Below are 19261 nucleotides of genomic sequence, written 5' to 3'. Positions count from 1 at the left end.
ATATCAAGGACAAAGCCAGTACAACTGTCTTGCAAAATAATCAGCTTATCTAAGAGACACTGTCCTGCATTTCATCCTGAACTGCTGAGTCAGACAAGGGAAACGGATACTTCAAGCCACATCGAAGTTTACGTGATTGTGAAAAATTATTGTTACATTATAGCTGCTACAGTAAGTTAATAAATTTTGTCTAACTACTGAAGTATATGTCTGCATGTCTCTCTGTTCAAGGTTGACTTGAATACCCACAGATGCAAACATTATCCCAATTTTATCTCAGAAAATCCTCAAGTCTATTGTACTTGCATAGAGTTTTACATTCACCAAGTGCTTAAAATAAATCTGAGATCAATTAGTTTAGCTGCTTAAACCAATATTAGAATATTTCACTAAAACAGAAGTAGTAACACTTTCCCATTAACTAAGGCGCTTCGGTCTGTAACAACACAGTTCCCTCACACAAGTTATTCTTTGCCCAAGAATACATACACCATAAGATTTTAACACCTTTTTTTTTTTTTTTTTTTTTTAATTAAAAAAGCCTTTGATATTCAGAAACATTCAATAAGAACATACTTCTACTGCTATCATGACCTTCTAACTCCTATTGAGGTTTATAGCATAAAACCATTTAAAAAAAGGGGGTCAACATCATTACTTTTATTTTAAAAAATAGAGAAATTGAGGCAGAGAACTGCAGTTATTAAATCACACAGCAGGACCCACAGACAGAATTCAGATGTTAAAGTTATATGCCAGCTAAGTGGCATATATATATATTAGCTTACTGTAGCTAATAGTAAAAAATCAATGTACAAGTCCATCCTGTGTTACTCATACCTAAATCAGGCAGGTCTAATTTCAACCGAATGTTCTGATAAGTCACCATCATCTTTTAAAAGAAACAAAAAAATCCTGTCTGTATCAATATACATACTCAAATGATCACAAATGCTGAATTACAGAATTATGACCTAGAAGTATACTCAAAGATGCAACATAATGAGGCAAAAACAAAACTGCTGGATACACTATTTAACACGAAGTGCTGTACGTATGCCCTCATTTTTCAATGTACAAGAAGTCACATTTCTGCAAATCAATCTGCAGCAAGCCATATCAAATCAAGGTATGGACAACAACCTTCAGTTATTTCACATCATCTCTGATGTTAAGAATGGAACTTAGTCCATTTATCATTTCGTCTTTCTTATGGAGGAAAAATTTTGTGACATGCTGAGTTGGAAGTTTAAAAAAAAAATGCTGCATTATTCATATTTAACTTGTGTGCTGCATGTTTTTGAAACAAAAAAGAAGTTATCTTAAAAGGCTGCTTTTTTTCCAAAATAATTTGATCAAAACTTTAATTTCCCTTTGAGAATATGGTGATGTGGGTTCAGGGAAACAGTTTACTAGGCAGTAAAGACCAAGAAGAAAAGAAAACGTGTAGGCAGCTGTAGTATACAGAAATGTCAGCTTTATTTAAATGATTACTGAATCCTCTCTATGAAAAGGCAATGACAATATTCCTATGCCAAGCTGCATGGCACCTCTTCATTAATTCTATGTTTTTATTGCAAGAATATCTCACTCAAGTATCCTTTCCTCCTGCTCACTTTTAGGTTGTTTATGTATTTAACCATCATACTTACTATTCTGTAAATAAAAGGGAAATGAGGAACTCTAAATTCAACTGACAGAAAGGACTAAACAGACAGAAAGGAAGGATATACTATAAGGACTTCAAAACCATATTGTCAGCGAGTAAAAAAAAAATTGAATGCTTTCAAAAACATGAAGTATATAGAAGACTTTGCTTTATTCATAAAAGAACGTGGGGAAATACAACATCTGAGTCACTCCGGGAACTGTGTTTCCAGTCAGACACTGCAGGGTGGCCCAAACTGACTCCAAGCGGAGGCTGTTAAGGGACACATTGCTACAAAAGCAGGTACTCAGAAACTCAGTAACACAAACTAGTAGTTCATAAAGATTTCTATCAAAATCTTACTCCTTTTTCTTTTACTTCTAAAGTCCCACTAGAAAACTATTTAACAGTCACTATTATAAATCTGATCATCAGTCTGACTCTCAGTACTTAGACTTGATCACTCCTGACCAGATTTTCAAAAGGCTAATAAAAGCCTGAGAATTTTAGCTTGTTTAGCTCTCTGAAAAATGAATTCAGATACATGTTGCAACATCAAGGCTGTTTCTTTCCATTTTCTGTATGGAACCAGTACCACTTACAGTTACTCTAACGGATCAAAAGGAGACTACATTCCATTAAAGAAAGAAGTATTTGGAGCTCTGAAGAAATTATGAGTCAATTTCCTAATTTTTTGTTCGCTCTACCTGAGATCTTCTCAGTCCCACTTTAAAGGCTGTTGTGTCTACTTTTTCGTGTTACAAAGATTTTTAGTGTCACTTGTAAAATACAGTAATCCTAAGGAATGGAACTACTGAAAACAGACGTCAATAAGATTAGAAAACAAAATCATCATATGGATGTTTTTATTTATCAAGAATTTTGCTAGATCCTTTATTTAATGAACTGAAACTAGAAATCAGAGGAGTTGGGGAAAAAAATTATTTCTTCCATTTAATCTCTAATATTATTTTGGATGATATTCTAGTCTGCAAAATGGTGAAAAATCTAGTTAAAGTAAGAAATACTATGGCTCAAACCTGGCGTTCTCCTAGAGAATCAACAAGTATAAAGCATATATAGTTATGTAGTCTACCGGAATTCCCTACACAAATTCCTCAAGTTGTTTAATCACAGGTTTTTAAAGAAACTAGGCTACCTCAAAGGGATAAAAGAGAAAATTATAGCGATAAATCACAGAAGATGCTGAGCTGGAAGGGACAAAAGGATCCTCAAATCCAACCCTCAACTTGGCACAGAATCACATCGTGTGTGTAAGAATGTTGTCCAGACACTTCTTGAACTCTGTCAGGCTTGGTGCTGTGACCATTTCCCTGGGGAGCCTGTTGCATGCCCACATTTTCCTGCTATCCAACCTAAAACTCCCCTGCTTCAGCTTATTCCATGTCCTTAAGTCCTGCCACTGGTCTGAGGTAGGACAAACTGTTTAGGAGAAAAGAAATAGTCACAGGCAAACATGGTAATTTTCACTATGGAAGAAGGCAGTGCCCGGCAGCGACTTGAGCTGCCCAAGCCACTACAGGACATCAACGTGGTGATCAGCTCTGCTGAGTTATCCAGAGTAACCATGAACAGTGCTGACCCAGGAACTCCCAAATATCCCACCTGATTCAATACAGATAAACACACTTCTACTGGTATTGCTGCCTCATATTTTAACTTCACAAGTAAATGATAACTGAGCTGACTACTTTGCCTAAGAAAACAACATTTCTGTTTATTCTGAAAAGCATTAGATCAATATTCAGTAGGTAGCAATAAAACAGCAAATATCAACTATGCCACTGCATAAATGCATTGTGTACACAGATACACAGAACACTGCATCCAGCTCCCGTCAGCTAAAAGGGTCAGTTTTAAGCATTCAAACCTGAAAATTTCTGTTTCACAACACCACTAATTCAGTATTTATCTTCCCTGATTCACTCTATGTTCCATGCCAAATGCATTGTACATTCTCCAAATCCCAGAGCAGAAAGCACAGAAATAAAGAAGTACACACGTACTGGTTAAACTACTTTATTTTTAAATTATTGCCCATTTACTATAGTCAGCTCCAAAGCAAATGGGTTTTGAAAACTTCCAGGTCCAAATCACCCGGATGTGGACCTCAGAGAAAAGCTACAATGTCAGAACCTCTTCTAAAGGCAATATTATTTGTATGTTTTTACCACTGCCTTGTAAGTGTGAATAAGTGTGAATACAATTCTGTAAGTACCACCAGAAGCTGCACTCTACAGGCTGTTTTCACTGACCTTACTGGTGAAGATACCAGCCTCCACATTTGCCACAAACAAGTTGCAATCACTGTAGACAATTCTGCAGAGTAATTGATTAAAAAACCCTCCAAAGTCCACCCAAACTTCTGCAGAGAGCTTCAGCTGAAGGCCAAAATGCCATGGAGAGGCAAGCCACTGAGAAAACACGTGTCAATGGAAAAAAGACCTTTTGCAAGTCAGTAAGAGGAATAATATTTTGACAGAGCGGAAGTCTCAAAGCTCTCTTAAATAGGCTGGGTTTGACAGAATTAGTCATACAGAATCATTCTATATATAGACTATGTATGTGTGTAAGATACAATAGCCAGAAAGCAGCTGAGGTATGCTCCAAGGCTCTGAAATCATGGGAAATAGATATTTGCTGAAATACTTGATATCGCTCATGAGCCAGCAGGGAAGAGAGGACCACATACCATCACCTCTATTAATGCAAAGAATAATATCAGTCATGACCTGAATGCATTATTCCTAACTAAGCCGTGAGAATGCCCAATAATCTCTCTCAAGTTTTCTACTATGCAAAACAGCAGAGCAAAGCTTACTAAATTTAGAAATCATTATATCTATGACCTTTAGGCAGTTAACTGTGCACCACAATATATGCTACCACACTGGAACCAGAATTGCATTGTTCCTCTCTCTATGACTGGATTGGAAGAGTGCTACCACACCTTTTCTTCAACTGTGACACAATATTTTAAAAGGATTAGGAGCTAATGATCTAGTTAAAATGTGTAATGCCCCAATAAATCTTCTAAGTGATTTTCAATAGAACATTCAGTTATAGATTTTTAAAATACGGATTTTAAACTAAAACCAGCAAATTCTCTGAAAAATGCCAAGAAGTTTCTTAATACAGTTTAGCTTCTGCATTTATAAACACCTCAGTATCATCTGCCAAAACCATATTTTGCAATTTCTTACTGCAGTATGCTTTTGGGAATTGCAACAGGATTCTTCCCCTATGGCAACGGGGCACCAAGGGAGCTATTTTCAATCCTTCTTTAGCAGTTGAACATTTGTAGTATTGTGACTATGGATACCAACTGGTCATGCACTTTAGGTTACAAAGCCAAAATCTTTTCAGCAGTAGATGGCTCATGTACCTTCTTTTAAAAGTAATTTGAATAATATGCAGTTGTGGTTTCTGTTTTCTTTTTTCTTAAACATTATAGCTTCTCAGAGGCAAAATAAAACATAGATGATTTCACATAAATTCTGAGGTGCTCAATAAAAACAGTGCACCCACAGGCGGAGAGGCTGAGGAAAATGAAAGTAACTTAGAAGAGCATGCAAGATTTACAGTAGAAATTCCGCATAAGGCTATGCTTTTCTGCAGCAGTAAGATAAGTAAAGGAGAACGAAAAACTATATATATCTTCTAAACAGGAACTCCTAATTAATTCATGTATTCCTTTCTATTGCTTAAAACTTCATGCTCTATACCAGTGATTCAAGGCTGAAATAAATAGCATTTAAATGCCAAACAATAAGCCTGAATAAAAATAGCCACAGTGTGTTATACTGCTGAAGTCATGACACTGCAAGGCAGGTAAAGTTACACAGGCAGCTCAGCCATTAACTTTTTTTCCTTTTCTTAATATGTGCACTCCAACAGAATCTTGATACACAGGGCTCAAGTTGAAAGCAGATGTCTTCTTTAAAACAAACAACAATTTTGAAAAATATGAAAGTTGTGGTGCTTGGTTACTTGGTGGGAAAGATATGCAAGTCTTAGGCACTACGAACATAAAATTGCCAAATTTTCTAAAAGACAGTCAATCCTGGTTTTTTGCAGGTCCTTTTTGCAGTTGCTATCTGCATAGCCAATGCTTTCAAAAGTATTTGTGAACTACAGCAGACACCCATCAAAAAAATATTTCATCAAATGTGTACTCAGTTTACATATATAAGGCCACTTACATTTTAGAGGTGCACTTATTAATATCATATTAACTTAATTCCAAATTTGAAAGAAATGCCACTATTTCATTAAAAATCATTTGAGATTTACAGTACCACTTTGATAGCCTTCCACCTGTCATGTAAAACCAAAAAGCCTTAATCAACTTATGAAACCTGTAAGTAAGAAAGGAGAGAGGACAGATGAGCATCTCCATATACACTGAAATGGTTGTACCAAGACACAAACAGGCAAAACTAGCATCTCAAATGTGTAAATAATTCTATTCACACCTACAACAGGGGAGCCATCTTCAGAAAGTCTTGGGAATGTATTGTAGTTTCAAAAGATTTCAGAAAGAAGATTTTAAGTTAATTACATGACATACTGGAGGTCCTTCTCAAGATATACAGGGTACTATTAACTGAAAATCACACATACAGCATAAATACCAAGAAAAAAATGCGCTGTTACTGCATATTGTGAAATCCTCTAAATTCTGATTAAATTTACCTATGAGCATATTCAATGCACAGAGCACAATCTGGATTCCTCACTTGCAGTTTTTTCTGTTAATTCTCTAACGTTCATCTGGGATACTAGTAAACTCATGAGAATAAACAGCTTTTCTTTGTATAATCTTCTGGTAAATAAAATCTAAAAATAGACAATTATTTATTAATCCCAGATTCAGTCATGTCTACATTAAATACAAAATCGTGCCTTTACTGGTATCAATTTTATCCCCTTCTAAAATACCATCATATTTACAATGAGGAATTTATATCAGATATTCTCTAATTATTTGGTAATTTCCTAAACTAGTATTTATGTTACTAGAAATATACAGTAATTCAGACTTTATAGACAATGGTGATGGTCACTATGAATGTTGCAGGTAGAGATTAAAGGAGACTCTTAGTTGGGCAGAGGAAAGCATACCACAGCTCTTTTACAGAGATTAAGCAATTAATGTTAAAAATATCAGAAAAGCAAGGAATCAACACAAAGCACCAATACAAGTAATACTGGAGGAGGCTGTTTATCATCCTGCCTTTATGACTGGCTTTTTGGAATATTTTAAAATTATTTTCATGAATTGAAATAATCTTTCAATTTATAAAGGTTTCTAAGTAAATGTAATAAAAATTCTGAATTACTGAGGTAATTGTCTCAATAAGATAATGAATGTCACCATGATCACCAACAGACAGACAACAAACATGTCGTTAAAGTCCATACAAAGGGAAAAAATCAAGGAATTTAGTTAAAGGTGATGTTTAAATCTTCACAGTACAGTATAAATTTCATGAAGTATCATTAAAAAAAATCAGTGAAAGACAACGTTCACAATATCCTTAAAGATATCGAGATTTGCAAACTATTTTGTTATTAAAATTGCTTTTCCCTTTTCAAACAATGCTGTGAGCCTCCAACACAGCCAGCAGAAAAAGTAACTTTGTTTTTTCACATCAAAAATTAACGCACAAAGCTGCAAACAAAGCCAAAGTATGTGCAGTTCATTTCTACCAGCAGTAAACAGGGAGATAGTTATTAAACATTTACTATTTTTACAAAATCATCATTTAGTTGACAAAGAAGCTATTCTTCTCAATACCATTATGTTTGTGAATTTGGAACATATAATTAAAGTCAGCTGCTAAGATAAGCGTTTATAAAGATTCATGTTAAACATGATGCATCCAAAAAACTGAAACACCTAGTACAATAACCTCATTTTCCTTTAAGTTGAAATACACAATCTTACATGGTGTTGAGACTTATGAATGGTATCTTCCCACTCATGTGAATTTAAGAGAGGCTAACTAATAATTTTCTGAATTATAGTAAATTTGCATTTTATTAACTATGCTTAATTTATATTAAATCATTTGCTGCATTATGTAAATACACCTATTTTCAAATCCATTTTTAACCTCTTTCATCATTGCTAAGCTTTCTAAAAAACCCTGAAGTTAAATTTTAATTGATTACATACATTTTGATTAATAAATCCAAAATGTTGTTTAATTAAGTCGGTGGTTTAAATCCCTGCTTAACTAGATGCAGAATAGGAATTTTACTTTCACTTTGGGGCTTGTGTGAATGGTTCTCTTCCCTAAAGATATCAACAACTGTCTAGATAGTTACTATTTTTAAAAAAATTATTGTTTTTAAAAAGTACACAAACTTCTCACTATGAACGCTGGAAACTCACAGGTAAGGAAAATTACAAAACTGCATCTCTTAACTAGTAGAAGTGTAGAAAGCTGCTGTCATACATTTAGGTCACAGTGGGAGTTTTGAAATATGTTGTCTTGAAAAACTGATTTTTAAGTGAAACCAGCTTTCACATTTTTACAGTGTCTTCTGCAAGAGATGTTACAAATAAACAGAAACATGTAACCTTTCCTATAATTTTGGCAGTAAGCTCCACACTGCAGCTTTATGATTTTGCAAACCTCACTTAAGATTTTTAGCAAAAGAAGTGTTAAGTAAACTGTATAAAACATCTGCACAGGCATTATAAGAACACTGAGTTTATTTACAAAGCAAATATTACTGCAGATGGCTGACAATATATCATGTTGTCTTCAGAATACTAATTTTCTAAGCAGATCTTTTGGGGATGTGCTCCAAACGAGTGGTATGTGCTCTTGCGTCATATTTTACAGATCAGCAGAAAACATACCTGTAAAAACTATTTAAATCAAGTTTTCCTGCATTTTTTGGTGCACAAGTCAGACTATTAAAACTAATAAAAAGAAATTCAATCAGGTAAAAACAGTATGAAAGTAAGTGAGGAGAGGTCGAAGTAATGAAACATTAAAAGGAACACTTACTTATAGCCATGCTTTAGATACGCCCTGCAATTTTAAATTTTCTGCCTGACACCACATGTTGGGGCCCTATGGGGTCCCTACCATGTAACCATAGCACTATCTAAACAAATCATTTGCTAATGCAGATATGTCAGAGCAGTATCTCCATGCTGGGGCTGGAGAGGTGCCAGTTCTAAAACCAAGAGGTGAACATAACAGCGACCGTACCACGGTGTTTCTGTACCTGGAAGAGAAAAGAAAGCTAGAGGATTTTACCTCATCTTTTCTAGTTATGAAGGGAAATAATTCTGACCAGCTGCCTCTTCCTCAGCTCATTAACCTTCTAGTCCTTTATTACAATTATAACACTGCATGTAAAAACCAGAATTCAGGAATAAAATACAGATGTTTATAAAGTCCTGTGCCTGTTTACTGCTTCGTATTTTGTGATAATAAGTGGATACTTGGCATTTGGGTTGGGATTTCTAGTAGGGGAGAATTGTGAAAACATTTAAAGGCCATTTAAAAAGTGACTGAAGTATATGCATTTCAAGTATGCAGCTGTTATTCAAACAAAACTCTTAGTTCATGCACTAAATAACTTTAAAGCTTCATTAAGTCATGGGTGTAGAACACCAGTTGATAAACACGGCTAACAAAAACACCAATTACATACCTGCTGTCTTTCAGTTGCTTCTCCCTCCTTACTACAACATGAATTTCACATAGAATAAACTTTATCTGCTTTGATACTGCTGCTGCGTAGCTGCATTCTCCTTTTATGTAAATTTATATCAAATCCAAAAGCTATTAAAAACACACCGATTTTCAGTGGATATTAGTCCATGCTCAGCTATCTCCGGAATAACAAGCTACATGCTACAGTGTCTGACTGAAGAACATGACAAGATAGCTCAGAATAACTCTGTTTACTTAGCTCTTTCCAGTCCAAGAGAAAAGCAGATGAATAGTGAATATGACATCCTTAGAAGTTTTTGATTTCATGTTCTTATTTTACAGATACATGTAAAGAAAAGAATTTTCATCTTTTCTTACGATCCAGAGAATTTGTCCAAAAATAATTACATCCTTGACAGCTAGGAATATCCAAGCTGTTTTTACACACTAACTAACATGAGTACCTCCTTAATTTAGAGAAAATAACTTCTATTCATATCAGTCCGGTTGTGTTTGCAGTATGCCTGTAAGAAGACTCACAACAGCAGTCTGCTACAGGTACAGGCATATTGGCAGCACATTATTTAACAGAATTTGCTCTGAATTCTTGTACTGTCGGCTGGAATGCTCCTGTCTGGATTGCCACAAAATAGGCAAAGTGCACTGAGTAAGCAAGCACCTCATCGTGCTGCTTGGTGGTCACAAGAGCATGTATACATTAATGTCTGCATCTGTCAGACCTCAGGAGACCCAAAAACGTCCTCAGTTATTTCATCAAAAGCACCTGTTCCTAACACCTTTGCATGTTATAGCACAGATGATTTTATGTCAAATTATATGTTAATCCTTTTCAGACAATTCAGAACATCTTCCTGCACAGCAACAAATCTTTATCACAGCCTGAATTATGGTTTTCTGTTATAACAATTTGTAGTGTGTTTACAAACTTACAAGAAAGATTATTTAAGAGTCTAAAGGATTTGTATTTTTGAATAGTCTAGTTCTTTTCACATATTAATACATTCAGCTAACAGAAGAGGAGGATAACACATTTCAGTGGATGCTTATAATTACAACAGGCTAAACCTGAATTTTATTATAACTCCCAAACATTAAGAAGATGCTCCATATCTGAAATAATTCTAAAAATTATAGAAGATAAATACTATAATAGTTTTAATTCAAGCACAAGCATAGAATGAAAGAAAACGCAAAAGTAATATTTAAATTTGAATGAAACTGAGTCATGAGAAAGCAAATGTGGCCAATTTCAAAGGATGACAATTTAAAGTAAACGTGGATGGCAAGATGTTGTAACCTCACTTAAACTGTGATTTTTCTGTATGTGTCCTAGGTGTGTATTCATAAGCTACAATCAAGTCAAATATTTTTAAATATAGAACAGATAGTGTATTAAAGTTGCAAGTCTCCTGCCTCAGAAGTGTGGTAGAAAAGTAATGCATCAGATTAAAAATAATGTTTCAAACATGTATTTTTTTGTCAGACCTCAATGTAATGAATACTAGTTGTGCTTAAAAATCAAGGTAAAAAAAATGCTCTCAAACATGAAAGATGAGCATTTTTAACATCAAAGAATATACTGTATACTTCTTTATTAGATATGACTTTTTCACTTAAGCAGAATAAAGCAAATTAATGAATAGATCATCTGTGGATCTAATCTGACTTTTTGTAGTTGTGCCCATATCTTACACTCTCCAGCTGCAGAAGCTGGAAGACAGTATTTTAAAGCTGATGTTTTGAACAACAGGTACTTCATGTGCAGCACCATTTTGTACAATAAAGTACTGTGATTATTATAATAACACTATGGGGATAATCCATATCCTATTTACAAATATATAACCATTAACTAATAAAAAAATCACAAATTAATTCAGTCTTGCATTACCCTATAGAAGACTAATAGTTTCTTCCCAATATCACAAAACCATTTAGCATCAACTCCTCTAATATATTCTACAGACAGGCTTTTAATTTAACAGATACCAGTATTGCTGTAATATCTAAAAATGTTGAGATATAGACTTTTTTTGATTATTTTATTTTTTAACTGAAGAGATAGCTCTTTAAAACACTCCTCCAAATTTATGTATATATCCCTATTCTAACAGGATATGCAAAGAGCATTAGCAAAACTCTTGTCCCAAGAGATCTTCATGTTCAGGAAAGGGATGACAACCCCCCATGATGCCACCTGAAGAACCAATACTCCCAGCCCCTTCCAGCAGAACCAGCCCATCCTTCTGGATTGGTGTGGCTATGCCCTCAACTCCCAGGCCCCCAGCTCCACCAGGGAATGCTGGCACAGACTAATAGAGCAGGATCTTTCCCTCTGAGTACCAGCAGCTGTCTCATGCTGCCACACACGTAGCTGATAGGGCGCCTGCAAAGTGCCTATGGCAGATAACCCCAAATCAGCCCTACCTCCAGAGAGCTGTTTGAAGGGAAGAAACTTCATGGTACTAAAGCTTCAGCAGAGCAGTCAAATAATAAAGTTCAAATGTAATGTACATCAGTATTATATCAAAGTTTATTTTCCCATCACTACTGCCACATTCAGAAATAGCCTACAGTTCTGAATGTCTTTAAAGTATTTGCCATTACTGCAAGATGTTTGTAAATGTTCTTTAGGCTGAAGATTCAAGCAGATGGTGGTTTTTGAAGAACCTTTCCCTCTTTATTCTGTCATTACAAAGTGAGAGTATAGTATAACTTGAAAAATTAGATTTTAAATAGTGAGAGAAGCTACAGTCTCCCTTTACAAATATACTTTTTTACAGGAATCACAGTTTTCATATTGTCCAATGGAAGCATCCAGTTGACACACAGAATTCCACAAATACTGGTTAATCATGTAGGATTAATGTGGATGCTGTGGATCCTAAGTGACAGCCCATGAATTATACTTTATGTGCTTGAAGAAGGAATGCATGAGACATGCTGCCATGGTAAAATAGAAGGGAGAAGAGGAAAAAAACAAACTCACGCCGAAACTCAGTAAATGCATCTTCTATAATTTTCTTTCTAGATCTTTTATTGAGTCAAGAAGGAAAAAAGGTATTATCAGAGAGTAGGCTATGAAAAAATACAGCTTCCTCTATAACCATCAACTCTTTCCCAGGCACAGATAGATAACCATGGGCCCTAAAGAGACCCAGCAGTGCCCTCTGGTGCTACAGGGACAGAAAAAGGGACCCTATGGTGCCCTATCAAAGCTCCAGATAAAGGAGGAGGACTCTGTCGCCTCTGCTGGGGAATTACAAAGGAACACATTCATCTCCATGTATTTGTAATGTCCTGCAAAATTTCTACTACAACATTCACTTTGTTGGAGTGAGTAAAAATTTTATTTGTATTTGGGGACGAAAGGCACCAACACACATTGTGTCTTGTTGCAAGTTGTCGCTCCTTTGGTGACAGTAAAAAGACAGTGGTAAATAGCAGTAAATGGCTGAACAGCAGTTTCAGAGGATGAGACAACAGAAGCGGCTTGAGTTTTCTTCCTTGTTTGGAGGCCTATTTTTTTCTTTTAAAATTTTGTAAGAGATTCCCCACAAGAATGTGGTAGAGTAGTAGGACTGAAATGAATGAAATGGAGCAGCCTGGCACTATCTTCTGGTCCTTTGAAAAGTTTGGGGGAATCAATGGAAAATTACAGCATGGGAAAACTCTGGCAACACTGCTGGTCATAGTGGAAATCAAGTATACAAAACCCACCCAAAATATTTAACTACACGGCAATATCTGCAAGTTGGATTCCCCAAATCAAAGCTTAAAAAAAAGTTCTTAAGGCAAAACTAATTTATGTTCTTTATTTACTGATATAATCACCTGTGTTTCACATCTTTTTAATTCTAAGCCAAGTGACTGTGAGTTTTATTCTTCTTTCCATCCATTCTGTTATCCCAGAACTTCATTTCATGTCTTATGTTCTTTCAGGAGTCAATCTTATTCCCAACACACCAAATATCTTTATTCTCATTGTCATCTTTTTTTTCTCAAATGTAGTCAGCTCCTCAAGAACATGTAATATTTTCACTTTTGAAAATATACATGACCATCAACATACCCCATACTCTTATGGACATGTTGTCCTGCACTTGCCCTTTTGGTTTTGTTTCTTGACTATGCTGAGTTTTCTGAACCTGCAATACAATTAAGTTTTTGAAGGAACCATTTACTTTTATAGTGTGACAAATACTTCAGAGTAATCTGATTTGTAACTCAATTTTGGTAACAGAAGTTTTACGGCAATCATTAAACATAGGTCTCATATAGCAAATAATTATCATCTATAAAGTTCCTACTATGTCAGCATTATTTCTATTTCAAATTTACACAAAAATTATCAACGAAGATGTCTTGCACACATTTTGATGCTGTAAGCCAAATGTGAAAACAGCACTTCAAATGCATTCTTCAGTCAAACAGATTTAACTAAAACATAAATGAGGAGATACTCAGCAGCAGCAAAGGGAAATTGAACAAAACTTTAGGACAGTATTTTGTTTTGTTTTAAATTTCAATAAATGTCAATGTAATAGAACAAGAATCTTCTACGTATTTTCTATTCTCACTTCAGAAATTCACTGGAATGGTGCTGCAGAACAATCGTTTAACTCAGACCATGTGGATCTTTCTTTTTCCCTTATGGAAAATAAGGCACAAGACAAGGAGTGTGTCACTCAGCTCCACTTCAACAGCTGTTCTTCCACTCCATTCTGTGTCAGCTAATTTTTCTCTGTAGTCATTTTACTATTATCTTCTGTGCAACTGGCTTTTACATCTGCTCTAAAATGGCACAGAAGAGCAGCAGATGCATTACCACTGAGCATGACTTTAATTCTTATCTGGCTGCAAAGCAGGGTCAGAAGTAAACATTCTTTTAACCTAATTTCTTTCCTAAAATACTACTACTCCTGCTAAACCATATTATATCCTAATTATCAATAGGTTATTAGGGCATGAACGATACGTTGCTGAGCTTCTGTTGCATTTCCCATAGCTTAAAATGTTTTCTTCTGTTCCTCACAGTGAAGAGCAGCGTACGCTGCCACGGACACGACTTGGTCTTTGCAGCACTGCTGGTCTGAAAGGCAAATTGCTAAACATTGTAACAGAACAAACACTTGTGCTGCTAATAGATAGTCATGCTGAGCTTGCTATTCTTAAAGTAAGGGGATATCTGTAATTCCTTTTTTCATCTGGTCCTTTTTGTTATTTTGCACTAGTTTAATTCCAATATTGCAAATGAAAGCCGCAGTCTTATGACAGATCGGTAAAATCAACGAGTTACTGAAATGATAATTCAGTAGTATTCACAAAGGGCTACTGTAGATATAAAAGTTTGCAAATGCAAAAAAGTTTGTAAATACATTTGTAGATGTAAAAGTTTGTAGGTTTCCCCAATCCTTCTCCTATAGACAATGAACAAACACTATCCAAAACAAATTCACACTTAAGAAGCAAGATCATGTTTTTTCATTAGAAAAACGAGTTTTATCAGATTATAGACATACAGCTGAAGAGGATGAAAGATTTTCTTGATGTCAAATGGGAAAGATAATATTGTATGCAGCAAAAATTGTTGTTCAGTACCATTTTTATGGTCTCAAAATGCAGAAGGAATCAGAAAACATTTTTTTTATCAAAAAGAAATCAAACCACTACTGGCTATATTTTAAAGATTACAAAGCGTTGTCACTGTGCTTAACAAAACTAATCTTACAAATGCTGACCTGTATCAGTGTGTTTAAAACAAACTGGCCTTAAGCAAGCATATAGTGTAACTATAACACTGACTTCGTACTTGTAAACATCCTTTCCACACAGAGCCCTTTGGGACATTCAAAGAATTTACTGAAGGAGCTACTTGGAATAAATAAAGAACACTCAACACTGTAACACTTTAGCTGATTAAAAAAGTTTTAACTGTTCCCCTAGTTGCCTGGAAATGGCCATTTAAAAAAAATGCTGCTGTGGCAATACCAAACCTTTATTAATTCCTTATTTTTGGATTTTACTGTGTGGGGCTTGTCAAAAATAAACTTTCAATCCAACCAGTTCAGGATTGAGAATTTTAGTACTTTAGTGAACCACACAAAATGATGGAAAAAAAAGATGAGTTCCTTTTTTTTTTTTTTTTTTTTTTTTTTTTTAGTTTCTTGCTCAAAGAAACCCAGAAACCAGTGAACACTAGCAATAAAGTTAACTTAAATGACAGTTACATAAACTAAATGGGAACATATATTTCTTCCAGATTACCACGCTGAGTTTTAATAAAAATCACCTTTAAGTCACTTGCACGTACCAGCTACATGACATTATTCAAAAATTGGAGGTAACACATCAAACTTTATTTTTAAAATATTCAAATGGATTTTAAAAGTTTGCAGCTATACTTACTTAAGAATCCACTCACAAATAAAGTTTAAGTGTTGAATCTTTATTTGACAATACAATGAATTTCCAGAAAACCTGCTGACTACAGGTGCATTTGCAAAATTATGAGTTATAATTACTCTAAAAGCCCATTTCTTTTCAAATATTCTATTTAAGGGCATCAGCACCTACCTTTTCATAAATTGTTTTGCTTGAGTATCAAGCACATAAAAAGCAAGCTGAACTCTGAAAATTCAGAGTTGACAAAAAAAAATCAAAATTGCTTTATTATACAAAATGCCTTCCCTACCTCCACTGTGTGTTCTGACTATATCCATATGGGGGCAGTAATGTTAAAGAAAATAAAATACCTTAAAGCAGTCACCTTAATTAATCTGTTCACAGACAATTCCTTAAACATTAAGTTCTCAATATGATACTAAAAATCTCATCTAGACCCTAGATCTACTTGCTGCTGTTTTAGATCACCCATATTATCAATATTCTGCTACTATTATTGCATTGTAGTTACTCAGTCTAAAGCAATACCTACAGCACAGAGCTGGCCCAAGGTGAGCAGCAGATGGGAACTCATTTGTCCATGATGTTTGAAGACACAAAATGCTAAAGCAGTTATTATGGATTCTCACCAGAGTAACACTTCCTGGATTAGACTTTTACCTCAATGTAAATTATTCTATAAGGACAGCTTCCATCTGTCTCCATGGAGCAGCTGGAATCTTGGAGGAATAACCACTGCCTGTATATTCAGAGCAGCAGCTCCTGCCTTGAATTGAAGTTGGCCTGAATCAGGGGCCATGTCACACTCGCAGATAAATGTACTTGCAACCTTCATTCTGTACCCCTCAAGAAGACTTTCCTAAACCAGCTACAAAAACCCATCATCATCAGTGTCGCGGCAAAAAGCCACTTCTTCCCCAACATTTCCACAAAACTAGATTAAATCACCACCAATTATCCAATGGCTTCCTGAATATACTGGTAATTTATAGGGAAGTAATTTAGAGTTAGGTGAAAGGCTGTAGGAACACAGCAAGCAGCTCCATAATTTATTAGAAGAGAGGGAGCAGGATGAGCTATGGAAGCATAGATGTTTACAATGTTTCATGGAAAACCACCCAACAAAAATCAAACCCCAGAAAATATGCCAAACATACAGTGAACATTACCCTATTTCCCTCAATAAAATTTCCCATTACAATCCCCCAAAGAGCCTTCTGACTTTCCCAACACAACCATTTTCCATCTTTTGTGATGAAAGGGTTGGGGGTGCACCTGCATGAAAACAGGCCCTCTCCAATGTAGCAGACTTCATACCACTGACAAGTTTGAAAATCCAGAAGTTAACACAAGTTGCAACGCACTGTAATGTCCCAGAGCAATCAAAAGAAATAAACACAAAGTGTCTTTTGTGTTGAAGATTCAACAACAACTACTTAATAATAGAAAAAAAATCAGAAATTAGGTTAATTGTATCAACAGACCTCCAAACCACTGTTACAGCTACTTGGAGATGAAGATTACATAACCAGGCTATAAAATTATAACAATAATATTTACTTGGCTCTAAATGCCACCATACAAGGTGGTGTAACATTTTGAGTCTATTCAACAAGAATCGTATGATTACCACAAACCCCAATATATCCTAAACACCATCATTTAAGGTGTACAGGCTATGGTGTTTGCATCTAATTCTGCAAAACTGACTGGAAGCCTCCTTGCCTCCAACTGTGCATATACATTTCAGGATGAAAACAGCCATTGCCATGACCCTTCAATGAAGGCAATGAAGACTTCTCCCTCACTCTGAACTTCCCAAGGCCAACGTTCTCATCACTTCACTTCACAATTTACTCCAACCTCTCCTGCAGCTCATCCAGCCACTATTCATAAACATCTCACAAACATTTATTCACGGATTTTACTTCTGTTTATTCTCACAAAATCAATAGAGCAGAAGGAAATAGGAAAGTAACTGGAAATAAGAGTACTTTGAACTGTAAAATAAAAATAGAAGTCTGAGTTAAAGGATGATTCTGTGAAAGAAAATTACAGTTATTTTCAAGTATTAATTTCATATCAGGACTCAAAATCCTAAACACCACTGAAGTCCCACTACACTGAGAAACATCCAGATAGAGTCTACAAAGCAATACAGTAGTTGATACAAATTTGAGGCAATTGCAGAAAACATTTTGGTATCAACAAGGACTGCTGAGCTCCCAGCAACTTTGAAAATGAGAATTTACTCCCCTATAGAAGAATTCAGAAGCCGAAGTTTTAAACCCAGATTTGAAAAATGAGATCTGCAAAATGACATGCAGTTCAATGATTTCTTAGATATAATACAATCCCCATAGAAAGTGAATTCATATTTGATTAGAGTGGTAGCTTACATTTGCTATTTTTTTAAGGCCTTATCAAAATGTCTGTGACTTCTGTAATAAATTAAAAAGACAATTAGCAGAAAATTACATAGTTTCTTACTGTGGTATGGAAATAACTACAAGTGGCCATGTTATCCAATGACTGTAATGCAGAACCCCTTCAAAAGTTAGAAGAAATGAAAATGGCTAATAGGATGAAAGGAGGCTTTGAATGTTACTATAAGTATACTGGAGCCAGCTAGTCATTTTGAAGATTCAATAGCCTGGTGTCACTTCTGGAGTAACTGGTCAAAAAACGCTCGCCTTTTGGTTTTTAAAGCAGCAGCGAAGCTTCAAAGCGCTGTTAGTTTTGAGGGAAGTAGGGGCTGTATTAGGACTAAAGAGACCCTTAGGAGAGCATGACAGCCTTGAAGTAGTTTTCTAGGGTAAGGAAACCCTTATTATCTGTGTCTGATCATTAGCTCATGGAACAGACACTTTCCTATATAAAGGGCAGGAAAGGGTCAGAGCCACAGAGCATGTCTAGTGATTATGTTGATAGCTATCATGCCAGCCGACAGCTGGGGGAATTGTGGGGTGCATTACACATGAAGCTGACTTTATGGCTGCAAAGATATCAGCTTTCTTCATAATTTGGAACTAACAGGGAGTTTCCTCTTAAGGCAGATGGATTTTTCTGGCCATTTGAGAAAGATCTTGGTTGTTAATGCTAAGAAGCTTTACAAAGAGAGAGAATGCTAACAACTGTCTTAATTGCACTTCTGACCAGAATACCCACAGAGATCTAGACTACAGAGCTACTGTACCAGATAAAATCTTTCCCTAGACATTTGTTTGTCCTATTCTATCAGGATTTCTCAGAGAAACATTTTGGATTTGACTAGCAATTCTAATTCTACTTATGAAAAGACATGCTGAAAGGTTTTGGTTTTGAAAACCAAGCATGAAACATCCCTGGTGCACAAGTCCATCCTGAAAGCAAGAAATCTCAATATATACTAATCTTTGTGTATGTATGAGGTTCGTGGAAAAACCTTAGGGGCACTAAGTTCTCCACTTAAATCAAGAAGATACTGTGTTCTCCTTAAGTAACA

At 35.4% G+C, this 19261-nt stretch overlaps 1 protein-coding gene across 1 annotated transcript in view; it reads right to left on the bottom strand.

Annotated features, from left to right (window-relative positions):
- Positions 1-19261, bottom strand: part of VPS13B (vacuolar protein sorting 13 homolog B) — a 429788-nt gene that overhangs the window by 239287 nt on the left and 171240 nt on the right. The window lies entirely within an intron of this gene.

This window comes from Sylvia atricapilla, chromosome 1 (assembly GCF_009819655.1).
Source record: "Sylvia atricapilla isolate bSylAtr1 chromosome 1, bSylAtr1.pri, whole genome shotgun sequence".
NCBI lineage: Eukaryota > Metazoa > Chordata > Aves > Passeriformes > Sylviidae > Sylvia > Sylvia atricapilla.
The sequence above is the reverse complement of the archived record's forward strand: the minus strand, read 5'-3'. Positions and strand labels throughout refer to the sequence as shown.